General features: G+C 39.7%; 1 pseudogene; it reads left to right on the top strand.

The window, feature by feature from the left end:
- The first annotated feature begins 262 nt into the window (after positions 1 to 262).
- Positions 263 to 2,112, top strand: LOC149207110 (ubiquinol oxidase 2, mitochondrial-like; annotated as a pseudogene).
- The last annotated feature ends 19,113 nt before the right edge of the window (positions 2,113 to 21,225 follow it).

The raw sequence follows: 21,225 nt of genomic DNA, 5'->3' as shown, positions 1-21,225 counted from the left end.
TCTCAAGCAACCCAATTTCAAGTAACCAGCTGAGTCTTGGCAATGTGGTATTAAGGGCAGAAACTGCTAGCATAGGATGAGACTTGAAATCAATTTTCAAAATCCTTTTGTAATTATCAGAGTGCTTCTTTGCTTCAAATCATGGAATGCCATAGAGAAACTCATAAGAGAGTACTTCCAAGCTCTAAATGTCAACTGTTGTGTTGTGTTCATTATTTTCAACCATTTCTAGGGGTAAATAATCAAAGGTTACACACATGGTATGCCTACTACTAAAGGTCTGCACAAACCATCCAAAATCTGCAATTTTCAGCTCACCCTTAGAGCCCATCAAAAAATTCTCTGACTTAACATCCCTGTGTATCAAATGCTTTTGATGGAAGTAAAGAAGCCCTGGGAAACATACACTCCAGACTTGAGCATTGACTTGAAGAAGCATCACGTTCCGACGACATTTCTTGACAAGTTTGCTTTTAGGACTATGAAGTCACTTAGATTTCCAACGGAGGTGTTATTTCAGGTGAGAATCTAAATTTATTTGATTCCCTAGTTAAAAACTTTCCTTTCATTTCAACTCACTACACATTGAGTGACTTCCTGGATGTTGAACAAAGTTTGTAAAGCATCAGTGTAAGCAAGGTTCAGGTGTCTCTCTCTGAAATGCTTTTACATTAGTGTTTGTTTGTGGTTGCCAATTTGGCTGGTAATATGTTTTGAAAAGTTGGGGAAGTGTTTATCAAGCAATAAAGTATTGTTGGATTTGTTTTGCTATGATTAATTAGACTGAACTTTATCTGGTGATACATTTTTGGAGATTGTTGTGCTCTACAGAATCTTCCCATGCCAGAAGCGGTGCTAGGCAACAAGTTAATGTTAATGTTAATGAAATGGATCACCATCCTAGAGTGATGTAGTGAGAGTAGGTAAGTATTACTGCTCATGTTTTTTTTGTAGATTTTATATTCCCCTGTTTGAAGACAGAGGGAAGTCTTGAGAAAAATCAGAGGATTATGTTTTTTTTTTTGGTTCATTTTATTGTTGATGTTTAATTTAACATTCATGATTTTATGTGTTTTTCTTTAGTATTTTCATGTTTAATTTAACATTCATGATTGTACGTGTTTTTCTTTAGTATTTTCATCTAGGCCTTAATTTGAAAAGGATTTCCACTAACACTTATTGTCCTATGCAGCGGTGGTATGGTTGTCGAGCCATGATGTTGGAAGCAGTGGCTAATGTCCCAAGGATGGTTGGAGGAATGCTCCTCCAATGCAAGTCCCTCAGAAAATTTCAGCACAATGGTGGATGGATAAAAGCTCTTTTAGAAGAAGCTAAGAATGAGAGGATGCACCTCATGACATTTATGGAGGTGAAAAAACCCAAGTGGTATGAGAGGGCTTTAGTCTTTACAGTGCAAGGAGTCTTCTTCAATGCATACTTCGTCATGTACATCCTTTCCCCCAAACTTGCACACAATATTGTGGGTTATCTTGAAGAAGAAGCTATGCACTCCTACACTGAATTTCTCAAGGAGCTGGACAAAGGCAACATTCCAAACATGCCAACCCCTGCCATGGTTATAGATTACTGAAGGCTTCACAAGGATTCAAATCTTAGAGATGTGGTTGTGGTAATTAGGGCTGATGAGGTGCACCATTGCGACTTCAACCACTTTGCATCAGTGAGCAGTCTTTCCCATTTTTATTTTCATAACATTTAGTGTTTAGGGTTAGGCCTCTAGGGCTTATCCCATGATACTGTTAGTTTCATCTAGGATTTAGGGTTTAAGGGTCAGGGTTTATCACATTTTATGTTAGTTTCATTTAAGGTCTAGGGATCAAGCTAACACTTATCCAATTTCTTTGTTTCTATCATGAGGGCATATCTTGGCATTCTGTTTTTGTTTCATTTAGACCCTAATTGCCTCAACAATGTGATTTTTGTGAAGCATTTTTATTCAATCTTTTCACTCTATTCCAGTTTAACTTCATTCACCACCTAGATTTTTATTATGAGCTAATCATTTGTTGTGTCATGTTTATGATTTTGTAGGATATTCATTACCAAGGAAAAGAACTGAGGGAAGCTGCAGCTCCAATTGGTTACCATTAAACTCAGGGCTCTATAATTTTGCACGAAAATGTGCTTTTCTGTTAAGCTGTAGTGGATCTATTCAACCCATGTCTATATACATATGCTATTTACTATTAGTGTATGTATTAGAATTTTGTACCATAGAATATATGGATATCATAGGACATGTTTGAAATCAGAGGGATAATGGACCATTTTTCCCCTTATTTTTATAGTGGATCCTTTTAACCATGAAATCTAGACCCTATCATTCCATTTCCATTAAAAGTAGAAATGTGTTGTACATATTTTAAAAAATCTTGTGTTGTACTGTGTTATTTTTAAGTATATATAGATGTCTGAAGAATACAGAGCTTTGGCTTATGGCACATATAAGAAAAAATTTCAAGCTAGAAAAGATCAACTTTCTGCCATTATAGGATTCATCTAGCCCAAATGTATGAAACACACATATTAACACAAATTCTCAGTGTAATTTACCTGAGTGTAACTCCATTCAATATTCTAGAATATTCCATGTAACTCAGATTTCTAGAATATTTTAGAATCTATGTGAAATTCATAACTTAAGGAAGGAGCCTCTCGACTCTGTATTCCATTCTATGTAACTCATACTTAGAGAATATTTTAGAATTTATGTGCAATGCCTAACTTAAGGAGTACAATTGTGTGTCGAATGATGATGTTCTTTCTCCCTTGATTAGGAAGTAACAGAGTAAAAAAATTGAACATTGAATGGCTTTGTAGGATTGCTAATGTCTCCTTGATAATTGTATGTAAAAACAAGATTTCTCTCCTTGACAGTTTGCCATTGAAAAAATCAATGGCGGAAAGTTTTCAATCTTTGGCGGCAATGAAGGATAGAAGTATTCTAGAGATCCTAAGAAAAGAACACAAATAACTTTGAGATGCAACTCTCTCACTTTTAAGAGCTCTTTCTCTGCCAAATATAGTAAGGCTATTCGACTATAGAAAAATTTCAGGTTCATTAGTAAACATTGGTAACTAAAAATACTAATATGTAGTAAATCATTTCCAAAATATATCAACTTTATTTTTGAACGAATTTTTGTATGGCATTTACACGACAGGAAATGCTAATATACTGTCATGTGGGTGTAATGGTGCATTGGATCCACTGAATATGGATTTCAGTAAGAGTTGTTCCAATTACTTTGCATCAGTGAGTAGTCTTTCCCATTTTTATGTTCATAACATTTAGCGTTTAGGGTTAGGACTCTCGGGCTTATCCCATGATACTGTTAGTTTCATCTAGGATTTGGGGTTTAAGGGTCAGGGTTTATCACATTTTATGTTAGTTTCATTTAAGGTTTAGGGATCAAGCTACCCTTATACAATTTTTTTGTTTCTATCATGAGGGAATATATTGGCATTCTGTTTTTGTTTCATTTAGATCGTAATTGCCTCAACAATGTGATTTCCGTGAAGCATTTTTATTCAATCTTTTCACTCTATTTCAGTTTACCTTCATTCACCGCATAGATTTTTATTATGAGCTAATCATTTGTTGTGTCATGTTTATGATTTTGTAGGACATTCATTACCAAGGAAAAGACCTGAGGGAAGCTGCAACTCCAATTGGTTACCATTAAACTTAGGCCTCTATATTTTTTCACGAAAATGTGCTTTTCTGTTAAGCCGCGGTGGATCTATTCAACCCATGTCTATATACATATGCTATTTACTATTACTGTATGTATTAGAATTTTGTACCATAGAATATATGGATATGATAGGACATGTTTGAAATCATAGGGATAATGGACTATTTTTCCCCTTATTTTTACAGTGGAGCTTTTTAACTATGAAATCTAGACCCTATCATTCCATTTCCATTAAAAGTAGAAATGTTTTATACATATTTTAAAAAATCTTGTGTTGTATTGTGTTATGTTTAATTACATATAGATGTCTGAAGAATACAGAGCTCTGGCTTATGGTACATATAATAAGAATTTTCAAGTTAGACAAGATCAACTTTCTGCCATTACAGGATTCATCTAGCCCAAATGTATGAAACACACATATTAACACATATTCTCAGTGTAATTTACCTCAGTGTAACTCCATTCTAGATTTTAGAATATTCCATTTAACTCAGATTTCCAGAATATTTTAGAATCTATGAGAAATTCATAACTTAAGGAAAGAGCCTCTGGACTCTATGTTCCATTCTGTGTAACTCATATTTCGAGAATATTTTAGAATTTATCTGGAATGCCTAACTTAAGGAGTACAACTGTGTGTCGAATCATAATATTATTTAGCTGTGTGTCGAATCATGATGTTCTTTCTCCTTTGGTTAGGAAGTAACAGAGTAAAAAAATTGAACATCGAATGGCTTTGTAGGATTGCTAATGTCTCCTTGATAATTGTATGTAAAAACAAGATTTCTCTCCTTGATAGTTTGCCATTGAAAAAATCAATGGCGGAAAGTTTTCAATCTGTGGCAGCAATGGAGGATAGAAGTATTCTAGAGATCGTAAGAAAAGAACACAAATAACTTTGAGATGCAAATCTCTCACTTTTAAGAGCTCTTTCTCTCCCAAATATAGTAAGGCTATTCGACTATACAAAATTTCAGGTTCATTAGTAAACATTGGTAACTAAAAATACTAATATGTAGTAAATCATTTCCAAAATATATCAACTTCATTTTTGAAAGAATTTTTGTATGGCATTTACACGACATGAAATGTTAATATACTGTCATGTGGGTGTAATGGTGCATTGGATCCACTGAATATGGATTTCACTAAGAGTTGTTCCAATTACTTTGCATCAATGAGCAGTCTTTCCCATTTTATGGTTCATAACATTTAGCGTTTAGGGTTAGGCCTCTAGGGCTTATCCCATGACACTGTTAGTTTCATCTAGGATTTAGGTTTTAAGGGTCAGGGTTTATCACATTTTATTTTAGTTTCGTTTAAGGTTTAGGGATCAATCTAACCCTTATCCAATTTTTTTGTTTCTATCATGAGGTCATATCTTGGCATTCTGTTTTTGTTTCATTTAGACCCTAATTGCCTCAACAATGTGATTTTCGTGAAGCATTTTTATTCAATCTTTTCACTCTATTTCAGTTTAACTTCATTCGTTGCCTAGATTTATATTATGAGCTAATCATTTGTTGTGTCATGTTTATGATTTTGTACGACAAAGGAAAAGAACTGAGGGAAGCTGCAACTCCAATTGGTTACCATTAAACTCAGGCCTCTATATTTTTGCATGAAAATGTGCTTTTCTGTTAAGCCGCAGTGGATCTGTTCAACCCATGTCTATATACATATGCTATTTACTATTAGTGTATGTATTAGAATTTTGTACCATATAATATATGGATATCATAGGACATGTTTGAAATCAGAGGGAAAATGGACCATTTTCCACTTATTTTTACAGTGGAGCTTTATAACTATGAAATCCAGACCCTATCATTCCATTTCCATTAAAAGTAGAAATGTGTTATACATATTTTAAAAAATCTTGTGTTGTGCTGTGTTATGTTGAAGTATATATAGATGTCTGAAGAATACAGAGCTTTGGCATATGGCACATATAAGAAAAAGTTTCAAGTTAGACAAGATCAACATTTTGCCATTACAGGATTCATCTAGCCCAAATGTATGAAACACACATATTAACACATATTCTAAGTGTAATTTACGTGAGTGTAACTCCATTCTAGATTTTAGAATATTCCATGTAACTCAGATTTCCAGAATATTTTAGAATCTATGTGAAATTCATAACTTAAGGAAGGAGCCTCTGGACTCTGTATTCCATTCTGTGTAACTCATATTTCGAGAATATTTTAGAATTTATCTGCAATGCCTAACTTAAGGATTACAACTGTGTGTCGAATCATGATGTTCTTTCTCCTTTGATTAGGAAGTAACAGAGTAAAAAAATTGAACATTGGATGGCTTTGTAGGATTGCTATTGTCTCCTTGATAATTGTATGTAAAAATAAGATTTCTCTCCTTGATAGTTTACCATTGAAAAAATCAATGGCGGAAAGTTTTGAATCTGTGGCTGCAATGGAGGATAGAAGTATTCTGGAGAAAGAAAAGAACACAAATAACTTTGAGATGCAACTCTCTCTCTTTTAAGAGCTCTTTCTGTCCCAAATATAGTAAGGCTATTCAACTATAGAAAAATTTCAGGGTCATTAGTAAACATTGGTAACTAAAAATACTAATATGCAATAAATCATTTCCAAAATATATCAACTTCATTTTTGAAAGAATTTTTGTATGGAATTTATGCGACAGGAAATGTTAATATACTGTCATGTGGGTGTAATGGTGCATTGGATCCACTAAATATGGATTTCAGTAAAATTTGTTCCAATTACTTTGCATCAGTGAATAGTTTTTCCCATTTTTATGTTCATAACATTTAGCGTTTAGGGTTAGGCCTCTCGGGCTTATCCCATGATACTGTTAGTTTCATCTAGGATTTGGGGTTTAAGGGTCAGGGTTTATCACATTTTATGTTAGTTTCATTTAAGGTTTAGGGATCAAGCTAACCCTTATCCAATTTTTTTGTTTCTATCATGAGGGCATATCTTGGCATTCTATTTTTGTTTCATTTAGACCCCAATTGCCTCAACAATGTGATTTTCGTGAAGCATTTTTATTCAATATTTTCACTCTATTTCAGTTTAACTTCATTCACCGCCTAGATTTTTATTATGAGATAATCATTTGTTGTGTCATGTTTATGATTTTCTAGGACATTCATTACCAAGGAAAAGAACTGAGGGAAGCTGCAACACGAATTGGTTACCATTAAACTCAGGCCTCTAAATTTTTGCACTAAAATGTGCTTTTCTGTTGAGCCGCAGTGGATCTGTTCAACCCATGTCTATATACATATGCTATTTACTATTACTGTATGTATTGGAATTTTGTACCATAGAATATATGGATATCATAGGACATGTTTGAAATCAGAGGGATAATGGACCATTTTTCCCCTTATTTTTACAGTGGAGCTTTTTAACTATGAAATCTAGACCCTATCATTCCATTTCCATTAAAAGTAGAAATGTGTTATACATATTTTAAAAAATCTTGTGTTGTACTTTGTTATGTTTAAGTATATATAGATGTCTGAAGAATACAGAGCTTTGGGTTATGGCACATATAAGAAAAATTTTCAAGTTAGACAAGATCAACTTTCTGCCATTACAGGATTCATCTAGCCCAAATGTATGAAACACACATATTAACACATATTCTCACTGTAATTTACCTCAGTGTAACTCCATTCTAGATTTTAGAATATTCCATGTAACTCAGATTTCCAGAATATTTTAGAATCTATGTGAAGTTCATAACTTAAGGAAGGAGCCTCTGGACTCTGTATTCCATTCTGTGTAACTCATATTTCGAGAATATTGTAGAATTTATTTGGAATGCCTAACTTAAGGAGTACAACTGTGTGTCGAATCATAATATTATTTAACTGTGTGTCTAATCATGATGTTCTTTCTCCTTTGATTAGGAAGTAACAAAGTTAAAAAATTGAACATCGAATGGCTTTGTAGGATTGCTAATGTCTCCTTGATAATTGTATGTAAAAACAAGATTTCTCTCCTTGATAGTTTTCCATTGAAAAAATCAATGGCGGAAAGTTTTCAATCTGTGGCGGCAATGGAGGATAGAAGTATTCTAGAGAACCTAAGAAAAGAACACAAATAACTTTGAGATGCAACTCTCTCACTTTTAAGAGCTCTTTCTCTCCCAAATATAGTAACGTTATTCGACTATATAAAAATTTCAGGGTCATTAGTAAACATTGGTAACTAAAAATACTAATATGCAGTAAATCATTTCCAAAATATATCAAATTCATTGTTGAAATAATTTTTGTATGGCATTTACATGACAGGAAATGTTAATATACTGTCATGTGGGTGTAATGGTGCATTGGATCCACTGAATATGGATTTCAGTAAGAGTTGTTCCAATTACTAATATGCAATAAATCATTTCCAAAATATATCAACTTCATTTTTGAAAGAACTTTGGTATGGTATTTACACTACAGGAAATGTTAATATACTATCATGTGGCTGTAATGGTGCATTGGATTCAATGAATATGGATTTCAGTAAGAGTTGTTCCAAATACTATTGTGCAGTAAATCATTTCCAAAATATATCGAATTCATTTTTTAAAGAATTTTTGTATGGTATTTACACTACATGAAATGTTAATACACTGTCATGCGGGTGTAATGGTGCATTGGATCCACAAAATATGGATTTCAGTAAGATTTGTTTCAAATACTACTATGTGAGTGTAACATTGGATGCTTAGTAAGACTTACTTCAAACCTAGTCTCATGTTTACCTCCAGGTTGGAAAGTTGAATGTTGCATATCTATATTTGATATTGTTTGTGTCAATCAAATATGCAAATTTAGTTTGGCAACCTAGAAGAACTTTGAAGAGTAAAAGGTTGCATATCTATATTTGATATTATTGTGTCAATTAGATATTCAATTTCAGTTTGGTAACCTAGAAGAAATTTGAAGAGTAAGAGGTTGCATATCTTTATTTGATACTATTTGCGTCAATTATATCTACAATTTCAGTTTGGAAACTTAGGAGAACTTTGAAGAGTAAGGGTTTAGATGATGGACTTGATGCATTTAATATGGAAATTAGCACATACGCATCCATCGCAAGGTTGAGTGTACCTAAAAATTGTAAAAATATGAAGCTCGAAGTTGCACATTTATAATTGATACCCAACAATTTGTGTAAACTCAAGATTGCATTTTGTAGCTTTACAGTTTGGCAACCTTTAAGTAACAGTTTAGATGATGGGCTGGATGCATTGAATATGAACATTAGCAAGCATACAAACATTGATTCAATTTACACCTTGAAATTGGGTGTTGGCTTGTTGGTGCCTGACCTAGGTTCGGAGGTATTTAGCCAAACAAATCCCTGTACTACTAGCCCTTTCGGCAACAGTCCGTGGAGCACAGACTGAGGTCTCACCCGAAGTAGTATGGGGGGGTGCTAAAACCAGGTTTCCGCACCCTTGAGATGTCTGAGGAGCTAGTTCTATCCAACTGTTTGTCCCTTCATGCAGGTTACTTCACGCCCTTCTGTATTCTTCGAGGTTTGATGCGATGCCTTCCCGCAGCACTAACCAGGGGTTGTGGAGCTTCCACACTGCTAGAGCAGCGTTCTACACTATTTCCCTAAGACACACCCGAGATCTTACTTACCAGTTAATTATCTTCGCGTACGTGGATGTCTTACGTTATATTTATTTATACAACACATTTATATGAGTTCGCGCAGCAAATAAACAATATACTTGTAATTTATACCCATTCATACATTAAAACAGGAAAAGATACACAGAAATATGGTAAACTTCTCTTTATTGATTCTCCCAATGGTTACGGACTCGACCTGCCCTGCACACTCAGTTGTAGACTGCTAGGCCTCTACACACTCAGCTGCAAAGCCTTTTCCTACCCTACGACCCAACGACACCTTTTAAACTTCGACTCAATCACTTAGAGTTCTCATGCTTCCGTTCTTAGTCATGTTCTTCTTCGCTACTTTCTACACTTAGAGCCTCACTCTATTTATACAATCCAATGGTCCGTGGACCATGGGTAGGTTTATCAAGCTGAATTACATTACAAAAACAAGTGCGGACAACCCTATGACTCTGTTATGACTTCGCGCTCCGCGCCCATAATTCGTGGAGCTTTTATAATGGATTTAGTGAAAACTTAGGCTTTAAGCCCCAAAACATGCCTTAAGGAGATTCCATGTGCAACAAGCCCCTAACACAAACATTGCAACTCACCCTCGAGTCACTCTCTCAGTGCAGACATCTTCGCGCGGAGTCCCTCCAACTCTGCTTGAGCTACTCCAAGGTCGGCAGCACACTGGTCTGCGGCCTGCTGGATCTGTTGTATGCGTTGTTCTGAGACCGTGGCATCAGAACTACTTCTCTACATCTGTGCCTGTATCCCCTACATTTATGGGATATTGCCTTCAATTTCTACTATGATGGTGAAGGCCTTGTCGATCCAAGGCTAAACATGTGCCTTCAGGACTGCTTCCTTGTGCCATGTCACGTCCACCTATTCCTTTAGTGCTTTGGCTTATTGTATCCACACGAGCCTCTAAGTGAGGGCCACCATCTCCGTAGTTCCTTTGATGTTGTCATACTATTGTTGGATTTCTTGCGCCTCTGTCTCTAAGCACTGGATGTTGGGGTCCTCCTGTAGATTCATGAGAACCTCAAATGACTCCTCCAACATGCTGGTGCAGTCTCCCATTGTACCATCGATCTTGTCTGATCCTTCTGTAATAGCGTTGGTGCACTGTTCTCTTACTTCCGAAGGGGTGGATGGCTACTGCTTTAACTGTAGCTCTACGATCTGAAGGTTCAGTTCCACCTGAACCTTTGTCATTTCCTTCCATGCCTCACACACCCCTACTGCTAGCCTGTGGATGTGCACCTTTGCTGGTGTGTCTGCTTGGATGGCCAGCTCAGGGACGCTCTAACAAGCTTCATCTATTACCTGTACCATCTGTGACACCACTTCATCACGCTACAAACTCAACTGCTCCATGTTGATTCTCTGCTCACTGAGGACTTACAGTGCGCGGCTCTCCCTAGCCCGCAATTCTGCAGTTATCCCATCCTACAGAACATATAATGTCTCCCGCGAGAGTGCAGCCTTGTTGATGTTGATACCCTTCAATGTCCTAACCATAGGCCTGTCGGCCTCATTTGTTGTCACCAATTCCCCTTTTAGTAGCACTATGGTATTCGTCACAAGAGCGTGCAACATCTGTTCTTCTATCGTTGTTCCGATTGCGAGGATGGTCAAAAGGGTACCATCCTAAGGAGTGCAAACCTGTAACTCCTATAGTTGCGCTCAGAGTCCCTGTAGTTGCACTCAGAGGCTCCCCCAGCACAATCTAGTTCACCTACATAAAATTTTGGAGGGCCTCGGAGGTGACATCGCACACCATCTTGCCGATGTCATGCAGATCACCCTCAGTTAGGGTGATCAGGTCAATAGACAATTTCTATGCCTTGACCTTCTTACGCAGCCCCGTTCACTCAGTCGGGTGCTAGCGCTTCAGCTGGGTTGACATGGTTTGTGGATCCGCACCACCCTCTTCTTCCTCTGTTTCCCTTTCCTTCTCTTGTTTATGCGAAGGTGACTTCGGGCCCTCGTGCACCTTCGTGGTTGTCTCCTGTGCTACTACTGTTGCTGCAGCCTTTTCCTATTCAGTTACTATCTGTGCAATTTCCCATGCCTCCCACACTTCTGCTACCGCTGCCTCCTTCCTTCTCTTCTCTACCAACTCTGCCATGCGCAGTTTGGCCTCCTCTTTCCTCCTCTCCGCCACTGACTTCTTTATTTTCTTGATGTCTGGAGCGCACCACTTCGATGGCCATGTCTCCAATACATTGAATATTACATCGTCCGTGGCTACAAAGGGTAGCTCTCTCCATTTCTTGGTCAGGTCCTTGCGCGCTATGATGTATATGTTGTGGATGTCCGCTTTAAACTCTGCAAAACACTTTAGGCTGTTGTAGACAATGGGTGACAACTGTGGCTTGTGATTGATCCCCATTCTGAGGTTCATCTACATGAACACCCAGAATATCTTACTATTGCGAATCCTATTTACATCCTTTGTGGCCCAGAGTGAAGCATACTTCGCGGCCTCTGGCAGATCCCTGTCAATTACAGGAACTAACTATCCTCCAGTAATTCCTGTTGTGGGGAAAAATGCCTATGCAGGACGATCCTATCCACCTAAGGTGTGACAGTGCCTTAGCAACAAACATAGACAACTATTCTAGTATTCTTCCTTTATGAATTAAGAATGAAGAGAGAGATGGATGGACTAACCGGTGTCTTCCGTTTGTCCCTCGATCTGGCTTCTCTTCTCTTGGAGAGTTCCCAGCTACTTGCCTTCTCGCTCGCCCAGCTTCAAGAGGTTTCTGCAAGATCACAAGAAGAGAACACTACACAAGACATGGATTCATATTCATAACTAGTTCAAGATTAGAAATAAACTAAACATACTAATGCATTCATACATCAAAAATACATCAGTATATAGGAGAAACCAAGATAGCTTTATTGATGAATAACAAGGTTCAGGAAGAGATACAACCCAGAGGGCTCCAATCCAGCATCTCCTTCCCGGCAAATGGAATTCCTATCTTCACCCCCTTCAAAGAATTAAGCACCCAATAGTTCCAGTCTCAAACTAATAGCAATTCTTTGCAATAACAAAATTCCAGCCTCTAGATCTCATGGAGGAGAGATCCATATATAGATGTTTGGAGAGAGGATGAGTCAGCTTGAGATCTGACTAGTGTCCTCTCCCTCTGTCAGTTCTTGATTCCACTTGGAGGTTCTTGCTTCCACTTGGAGATTTGGAACCTCTTACTCATCACCAGTCGAATTCCCTGAGGCAAGTGTCATTTTGGAAGCTTCCTGGGTTCTGACACCTTGAGAAATGAACTTGCCACATGTCCACTCTCGCTCAGCGTAGGTAGCCAGTGACATTCAGCGCAGGTGCCAGTGTTGGCTTTGACATTCAGCGCAAACAGCTAGTGGAGCCACTGAAATGATCCTGAATTGACTTGTTTTTGAGCAGTTTCTGGTGGAGAACTTCTGTGAATTGCTGTGGTTTGTTAGCCTTGTTCCTATAGGGGTAGGAACAACATGTTTAGGGACTTTGGATCCCTTAGATTATGGACATTTCATGCTCAATGTTGTAAGGCACAAAATTGTCTATAACAGTTGCCCCCTAAAGTATGAGGCCGTTTATCGGGTGAAATGCTTTATCAGGGGGATCCGAAGTTCATCCAATGCTGGGAGGAGACCTATAATAAGATACAATACAATACATTATTTTTCATACTGCTTTCATGATCTAGCTGAGGCGGGCATTCTCATGCTCAGCTTTATAAATTCATTTTTCTGTACATAGAAGAGACAATCGTCTGATGGTAGACTGATAATTTTGATGAAATTATCATCCTTTGAGTAGGATGATTATCTGCTGCAATGTTGTACATGTCAATGTCTATCTTTCCTGAATATATATCGCAGCCCGGATGGATGAAACTAGATCTGGGGTCTTCAAACTCGTTCGATCTTCACTCTAAGTACAAGTCGATCCATGTGAGAAATGTTCTGAAGTCGAACATGGAAAGACATCGCTTGATTACCGGTCAATGATGTAAACCGTTAACAAGCGCGAGAGGAATCACCGATAATGATAATGACCCTCAAGGTACTGCAGTACAATTCACGTGGTGTGAATAAAGGACTTGGCGTTGAACACCACGCAAAATCTTTCGGTCGAAGGTCATTGATGTATATCTGTCGCCGGAAGTGAGAAACTTGCCATTGAGGCATGCAAGCTTCAAAGTACTGAAGGGGTTGTTCCTAGATCAACTTCTTGGATAATGAGCTGATGTCGACAAGAAGCGATCCATCAAAGGAGGGCCTTAATGAATCCCACATCAGTGACACGGAACGGAGCTAATGATTTTAATGGAGGTGAAAACGATCTGAGACATATGATTCAGGGTGGCGGTCATGAAAGGATGAAGGATAATGTATGGCAGTGGATGGGACACGGTTGACTTTTCTGAACGACTTCTCTTGAACATATGGCGACACTGATGCGATGGATCGGTAGCATTACCCCAAATATGGATGGTATGGCGAGACCATGGATGTGACCGGTGAATGAAACAACCCAACCCGATTGTGGTACGGAGGAAAAGTGTCATGTTCAAGAGCGACTTGCTACCATCAAAGTTTTCTTGAGTTTCTCCCAATTTTTCCCCAGTCATTGCTGACCAGTACCTCTTTATTTTTGTCAAGCTTGAGGAGGATAACATATGCTTGTTCTATAACCTGCCCTTCGGCAAGCCCATCGCTATGTTTTAACGAGCTTAGCGATAGTGAAACTCGTTCTCGTCTAAAGACAAGTTTGTCGCTATTTAATGATTTTAACGAGTCTAACGACAAGGATAACTCGGTCCTTTTCATTTTTAGAGAGTCTGAAAAGGTACATAAGGTTAACTCCAAAAGTCCTTTTTTGTCATCTAATCCCTTAAGTCCGAAAAAGTATAAAACAATACAGAAGGGATGAGTTTTCGATAGTTTTAACGAGCCGAATAAAACAAGCACTCGATCTTTTTGTGCAATAATCCCTCAGGTCCAAAAAGATTAAAATCTAGAGGAGGGATAGCACTTCCTGTCCCTTTAACGAGCTGGAAGGCCAAGGACTCGGCAATCTTTTCATATTTTACGAGTCAGTTGAAAAGAGCTTAAAGAAGACTCATCTTTTGAGGAACGAGTGATAAACAGGGTTAGCAGCTGATTCCAGGTACAGGTTGGAATTTTCCAATCACGGCAGTGTCACAAGGATGGCTAGGTGAAATCACTCTTCGCAGTTGTTCCTCAAAATGGGTAAACAAACATATGGAGGTGAACGATCGGCCAATGGAAAAGTGGAGGTGATGGTGCAAACATGACCAAGGCTTTAATGGCTGATAAGGTTACATTCACAGTGGTTATTTACCGGGTAGGTTCATTTTTTATTTTAAAATGAGCTTAAACGCTGGTGGAAACACTTGCTCATTGCTTATGTTTATTTTTTTAACGAGCATGAAGTCCGCGTTAAAACTGCTCGGATCTTGCGTTTATTTTTTAACGAGCATGAACTGTGTGCTAAAACTGCTCGATTACCCAGTCATATGATAAGAGTGTCTCATTGAGATTCTATTTTTTATGGAGCTTCATCTCACAAAGCTATGCCCCGCATCCTTTAATTATGCAAGTTCGGAAACGGCTAACCCCAAAAACGGATAAATAACTACTCTTTGCTTGCACTCCAAAAGGTTTGCATGCCCCCAGGTATAAAGTACGATTTCAAGGTTACCTCTACTTCTTTTCCTTCAAAACAATTGTTTTAAAGAGAGAGGCTTACCTCTTTCAGGTTACCCAAAGATTGTCTCGTTAATCTTTCAAACAAAACACTTCCTCAGCAATGTCTACTGAAATAAACAAAGGTGAGTGACGAGACCCGCCCTCTCACATAACTTTGACAAAAGAATCTTATTCTAGAATAACCCTCTTCCTATACGGACGGGGTACAGACTAGTCATATTCTCCCGCGGAAACCTACTCTATACCCAAAGTTTTCCTGCCGAAGCAGACCAGGACGCATGCCCCCTGGGTTCCAGTCATATCCTCCCGGATTACTCGCGCTCATCAGGAGGACGGACCGTGGGTTGAGACACTTCTTGCGTGAATAGACCATTTAGGGATGGTATATGACTATTTGCGATGCGTGATCCGGGAAATGAAAGTTGGTGCACGAGCTTGACCACTCTTCCTTCATGCGGAAAACACATTACTCTAAAGAGTGAGGAGACAATAGCTCCCATGCAATATATATAGTCTCGTCCAAGGAGTAGGTTATAATCCAAGGGTCCTTGAACGACCATCACGTTCATCTGAACGGTCTTCCCTTTCAGTGTTATAGGCACATTGGGGAGGATCCCTAAAGGTCAACTGGTTCCTTTATCAAAGCCTGATAGATTTCTCATTTCAGGCAAAAGCGCTGGCGAACCAAGCGCTTTCCAAGCAATAGAGGAAAGGATACTCACAGATGCCCCCTCATCAATGATAGTGCCAGCCATTACCATTCTGTATATTTGAACGATAATTCTGAATGGTATGCTTGCTGGCAACCGGGGTCTGCCTAGTTGGTTCCAGTCAAAGGACACAACCAGGTTGCTTGGTGGTGGGACCGAATAAATGGCCGGATATCGCTCTGACGAACTTCCTTCCTGCGATAAAGGAATGGGGGCATTGCCCCCTTGTTCATCAGAGTCAGGGTTGATGAAGAGAATTTGGACGGTGTCGTCTTTATTCTCCTTTGTGATGGTATCATTCAAAGATAGAGCCTCTGAAGGCAAAATCGGGTCAACTGCCGTCTCAACCTTTTGACTTTCATCAGGCATGGATCCAGACGGTTCATCTTCAATGATAGGTGCTTCGGCTGACCACCTGGGCGGGCCAGCCGGGTTCTCAACTAGTGAAGGACTTGGCAGGAGTTTTTGATATCCAGGAGGAAGTTGCGCTCGTAAAATCGGGCGATCTTCCAAAACTCGTTTAGCCTCGTCTAAGAAGGGACAACGGTGGATGGCGTGGTCGCCTTCACACAGTTTGCAGGGAAATCTAGCTTTCCCTCTCTATCCTGTGGCTTCACTTTCACTAGTTGACGGTGAGCAGTCAACATGGCTATCAGAGGTTGATGCTACCGAATTGTGCAAACGGGGAGACCAGTCCCTTAGTATCCGAGGGATGCAGGGACAATCTCTGTGGAAATGGTCTCCCTTGCATATGACACATGGCGATTTAGGCCTGGTCAGTGCTGTGTGTGGATTTTTGTCAGACGACACTTGTTTGCCCCCAGTCGCCTTTGGCTCCTTCTTCTTCTTCTCTCTCTTCTTCTTTTCCTTCTTCTCCTTAGGAACTTGGTTTTTTGTTTTACCAGTTCCGTCAAGTGAAGAGGAAGGAGGAGAGGAAGAGTTAGATGAGGTAGAAGGCTGGTTGGCAACTCTGGTCTGGTCTAACTGTTGACTCGACTGTTCAGGAATAGTGGTTGTTTGAACGACATTGGTTGAAAAGAGCCAGACCGGCAGGCCAATTGTCAGTCCTGGAAGCGACAATGTGGCCATATGGGGCGCACCAACATCTCCCCAAGAGGAGAAGGGACTAGGATTTCCACCAAGGGGAACTCCTTGGTTGGTGTGCTCCATTTTTTCAACCTAAATATCAAAGCAGGAATAAAGGGTGATTGTTCCGTTTAAAATAAATTTTTAACGACGCTTAGACACAACTTGCTTTTTCAGTTTTAAAGAGTCGAGAAAAAGCTAAAGATGACTCTAGTCTCCTTCGATGTTTTAATGAGCCCGAAGTGACAAATGCTCGGATGGACTTTTTCCGTTATAGAGTCTGAAAAAGGCCAAAAGGAACTGCTCTAGAGTTCTAGGCAGAGGGTGTGCCAAACTTTTCGCAAAACCGCAGAATACTTTTTAGGGTACGGGCGGTCGATCTTCCTGAATGCTGTGTTCAGTGCATTGCGATCAGTAGGGCGGCCGACACGGCTTCCTAAGGATAAAGTTTTTATGCCTATAGGGGTCTCCCAATATATACGCGACGGTATGTGGGAGCACAATCCGTACTGGCGCTATCGTCCCTCAGGAGGAATCACCCACCATCCACGAGATCGACAGTCACCAGGCTTAACGACGCCGGAACACGTCTCTAGCCTAGACCTCTATGTTGTGTGTTATGTTGCAAAGCGTTGTTAAGTTCATTCAATTTATTTTAGGTTGATCTTTTTAAAGTTTGCCTTTCAAGGTTCACCACGAGATGTATGATACAAATTCCTAAATGCAGTCTAAAGATGATAAGCAAGCTTTATATCTTTTCAACTTTGAAAATCCTAGCTACTAAGGGAAAAGAAAGACACCATCTTTTCTCAAAGAGCAATCAGCACACTCTAATGCACTTTTCCTAAATCAAGCATGCAAACTATCAAAAATGCAAATGCACAATGCAGGTGTTTGTTTTCCGCTTTCTTAGTATTGATGCCTACCAAGAAAGCTTTTTGTACAACTTTGAATTTGCTTTTAAATGACCAATACAAACAAGTTTACTTTTTCGAAATCAGAGAGGGTAGAAGAGATTACAATACTTAACGATTTTCGAAATGAATACTTGTTTCGACACTTAAAAGAGACAAATTCAAACCAATAAGAAAGAGTAAATGTGTAATCAATCTGAAAACAGCCAATGAACTCTCTTCTAAGATCACAATCAACAGATCTGAATCAAGGGCTACAGGATGACTATTTCACTCATGCAAAGGAAAACTGTAAATGACGCCACAAACACATAAAAACACTCACAGTCTTTTTGTACAAAAGGAGGCGGAATCTAAGCAGAGAAAAGGAGTTATTAGACTGGTACCTATGCTGGTTACAGGCTGCAAAAATCAGAGATCAAAACAAGGCAAAACAGAGCAGAGAACCCCAGCTGCACAAGGGCAAACTGGTTCAGCGCAACCTCAACACATGGGTTTTGACATTCAACGTAGGTAGCCTTCACGGGACCTGCGTTGGAATGCAGAATCCCTTCACTGGGTTTGCGCTGAAGGAGAAACTCTCGTTTTCCACAGGTTCTGGGTCACAGATTGCTATTTAATTCACTGTTTCAGGCCAAATAAAAGCAACAAGCAAGGTACAATCAAAGGGATGCTTTGAGGGGTACTAAGATCTATCACAAAGGATCATCAAATCATTTGTGAGTCCATTGTTTAGATCATAGACAAGTCCAGTGATTGGATGAAGGCAGCAACTGTCTACTTTGCATCCGGGAATAGCAGATGCAGTTCGATTGTTGTTGTCAAGTCTATGAAACAAACAATGATAGAAACACAAATAAAATCACTAAACAAATCTCCCCAGCAGAGTCACCAATTTGTTGTGGGGAAAAATGCCTATGCAGGACGATCCTATCCACCTAAGGTGTGACAGTGCCTTAGCAACAAACAGAGACAGCTATTCTAGTATTCTTCCTTTATGAATTAAGAATGAAGAGAGAGATGGATGGACTAATCGGTGTCTTCCGTTTGTCCCTCGATCTGGCTTCTCTTCTCTTGGAGAGTTCCCAGCTACTTGCCTTCTCGCTCGCCCAGCTTCAAGAGGTTTCTGCAAGATCACAAGAAGAGAACACTACACAAGACATGGATTCATATTCATAACTAGTTCAGGATTAGAAATAAACTAGACATACTAATGCATTCATACATCAAAAATACATCAGTATATAGGAGAAACCAAGATAGCTTTATTGATGAATAACAAGGTTCAGGAAGAGATACAACCCAGAGGGCTCCAATCTAGCATCTCCTTCCCGGCAAATGGAATTCCTATCTTCACCCCCTTCAAAGCATTAAGCACCCAATAGTTCCAGTCTCAAACCAACAGCAATTCTTTGCAATAACAAAATTCCAGCCTCTAGATCTCATGGAGGAGAGATCCATATATAGATGTTTGGAGAGAGGATGAGTTAGCTTGAGATCTGACTAGTGTCCTCTCCCTCTGTCAGTTCTTGATTCCACTTGGAGGTTCTTGCTTCCACTTGGAGATTTGGAACCTCTTACTCATCACCAGTCGAATTCCCTGAGGCAAGCAAGGAAAATTTTAAGGATGGAAAATTTTCTTGAAGTTTAAAACATTGGCGAATCTCACTAATCCCTAATATGCTTGATATATTTGTAAAATTAATCAGTCTCTATATAATGTTGGCGATTTTTAAGGTAAAATAATTTTATATTCTAAAATTTGGGCGAATTGTCTTTTATAAAATTGGAAATTGGCAAATCTTTTTTGTGGAAAAATCATGGAAAATTAGCCCACTGGGCGAACATTAGCCCCTAAAATTTTCCATGGAGGCAAGTGTCATTTTGGAAGCTTCCTGGGTTCTGACACCTTGAGAAATGAACTTGCCACATGTCCACTCTCGCTCAGCGCAGGTAGCCAGTGTTGCCTTTGACATTCACCGCAGGTAGCCAGTGTTGGCTTTGACATTCAGCGCAAACAGCTAGTGGAGCCACTGAAATTTTACTGAATTGACTTGTTTTTGAGCAGTTTCTGGTGGAGAACTTCTGTGAATTGCTGTGGTTTGTTAGCCTTGTTCCTCTAGGGGTAGGAACAACATGTTTAGGGACTTTGGATCCCTTATATTATGGACATTTCATGCTCAATGCTGTAAGGCACAAAAATGTCTATAACAATTCCCTTGCCATGAGCACTATGGACAGCAGAATCCATGCATAGTGGAACGTTTTTCCTTGTTCCTAGGTCTCACGGCAATTTTCCAGGAACTCCTTGTAGAGGAACTCGGACTAGTTAAACTGGACCCCCTCTGCGCACTGCTCAGCGATTGCTACCACCGATGTGGGTACCTCGTCCGCGCGACACTTGCACATAACCTTACTGGCTAGTATTTGGGTCACCAATTTCACTGCTTTGTCATTGATGTTGGATATGGCATAGCCCCTTTTCTTCTTCGCCAGCTTGTATTTCTTCTTCATGGCCTCCGCGATGGCCAAGTCACTTCTCTTCCCCTCCAAGATGTCTACGGGGTCCTCCCCTTTTTGCGACAGCCGAGTAATGCAGTGAATCAAGTCTTCCGTGATGGGGATGCGCTCCTCCAGCCACAAACACCCACCATGCACCAGGCAGAGCATCAACCTGATGACGAAAATTGTTATTGGGGAACAGTGGAAATGTGGCACCCATAGCAGGTTAAGTAGCCCTGCCTTTTCCACTCCACGCAACCACTCTCGCAGCTCTAATTCTGTAACCCCTGCCATAGTGTTCTTCTTAGGCTTCATAAGCTATGCAGTCTGTAGGTGAGGGAACTTTTCATGGTCAATGAGCTCCCAATCTTCAAATTTTAAGCTCGGCACCCGTTCCAGCTGCATGACATCAAAAATGATGTTGTCTGGGAGGAGTGGGGTCTGGAGTGAGCTCTTGGTCTTGTCAAGGTCCTTGGGAACTTTAGCCTTCCCCTTCCGTGGGGGGATATAGGTGGGTAGCTTTGTTGCAGGGTGCGGAGGCTCAGTTTCCTCCTTCCTGCCTTAGTCCTTGCCTTCTTCGATGATAAGGTCCTCCAGGTCTTCTTCCTCCTCATCGGTTTCAATGGTAACAGCTTTCCCCTTCTCTTCCATTGACAACTTGGTGCGCAGCAGGTTCCACAGGGAAATACGTATGGGAGCCATCGCCTGTTTGTCTTTCTTGGCCTTGACGTGCGCGGTGATTTAGGGATTTCTGCCACAATCCCAGTGACTTCAGGGGCATCTCCCATAGTTAGGGTCTGCACGACCTCTTTGGTGGTCATCTCTGTAATTTCCATAACATCCTCCGATGCTGCCATCATGTCCAACCAAAAATATACCACTCGCAGAATTAGGGGCTCTATTGACAT

Source organism: Pinus tabuliformis, chromosome 1_2 (genome assembly GCF_031772625.1).
Source record: "Pinus tabuliformis cultivar Carrire ecotype Pingquan chromosome 1_2, CPIR1, whole genome shotgun sequence".
In the NCBI taxonomy this organism is placed as follows: Eukaryota; Viridiplantae; Streptophyta; class Pinopsida; order Pinales; family Pinaceae; genus Pinus; species Pinus tabuliformis.
Note: the sequence above shows the minus strand (reverse complement) of the source record. Positions and strands in the feature narration are given on the sequence as shown.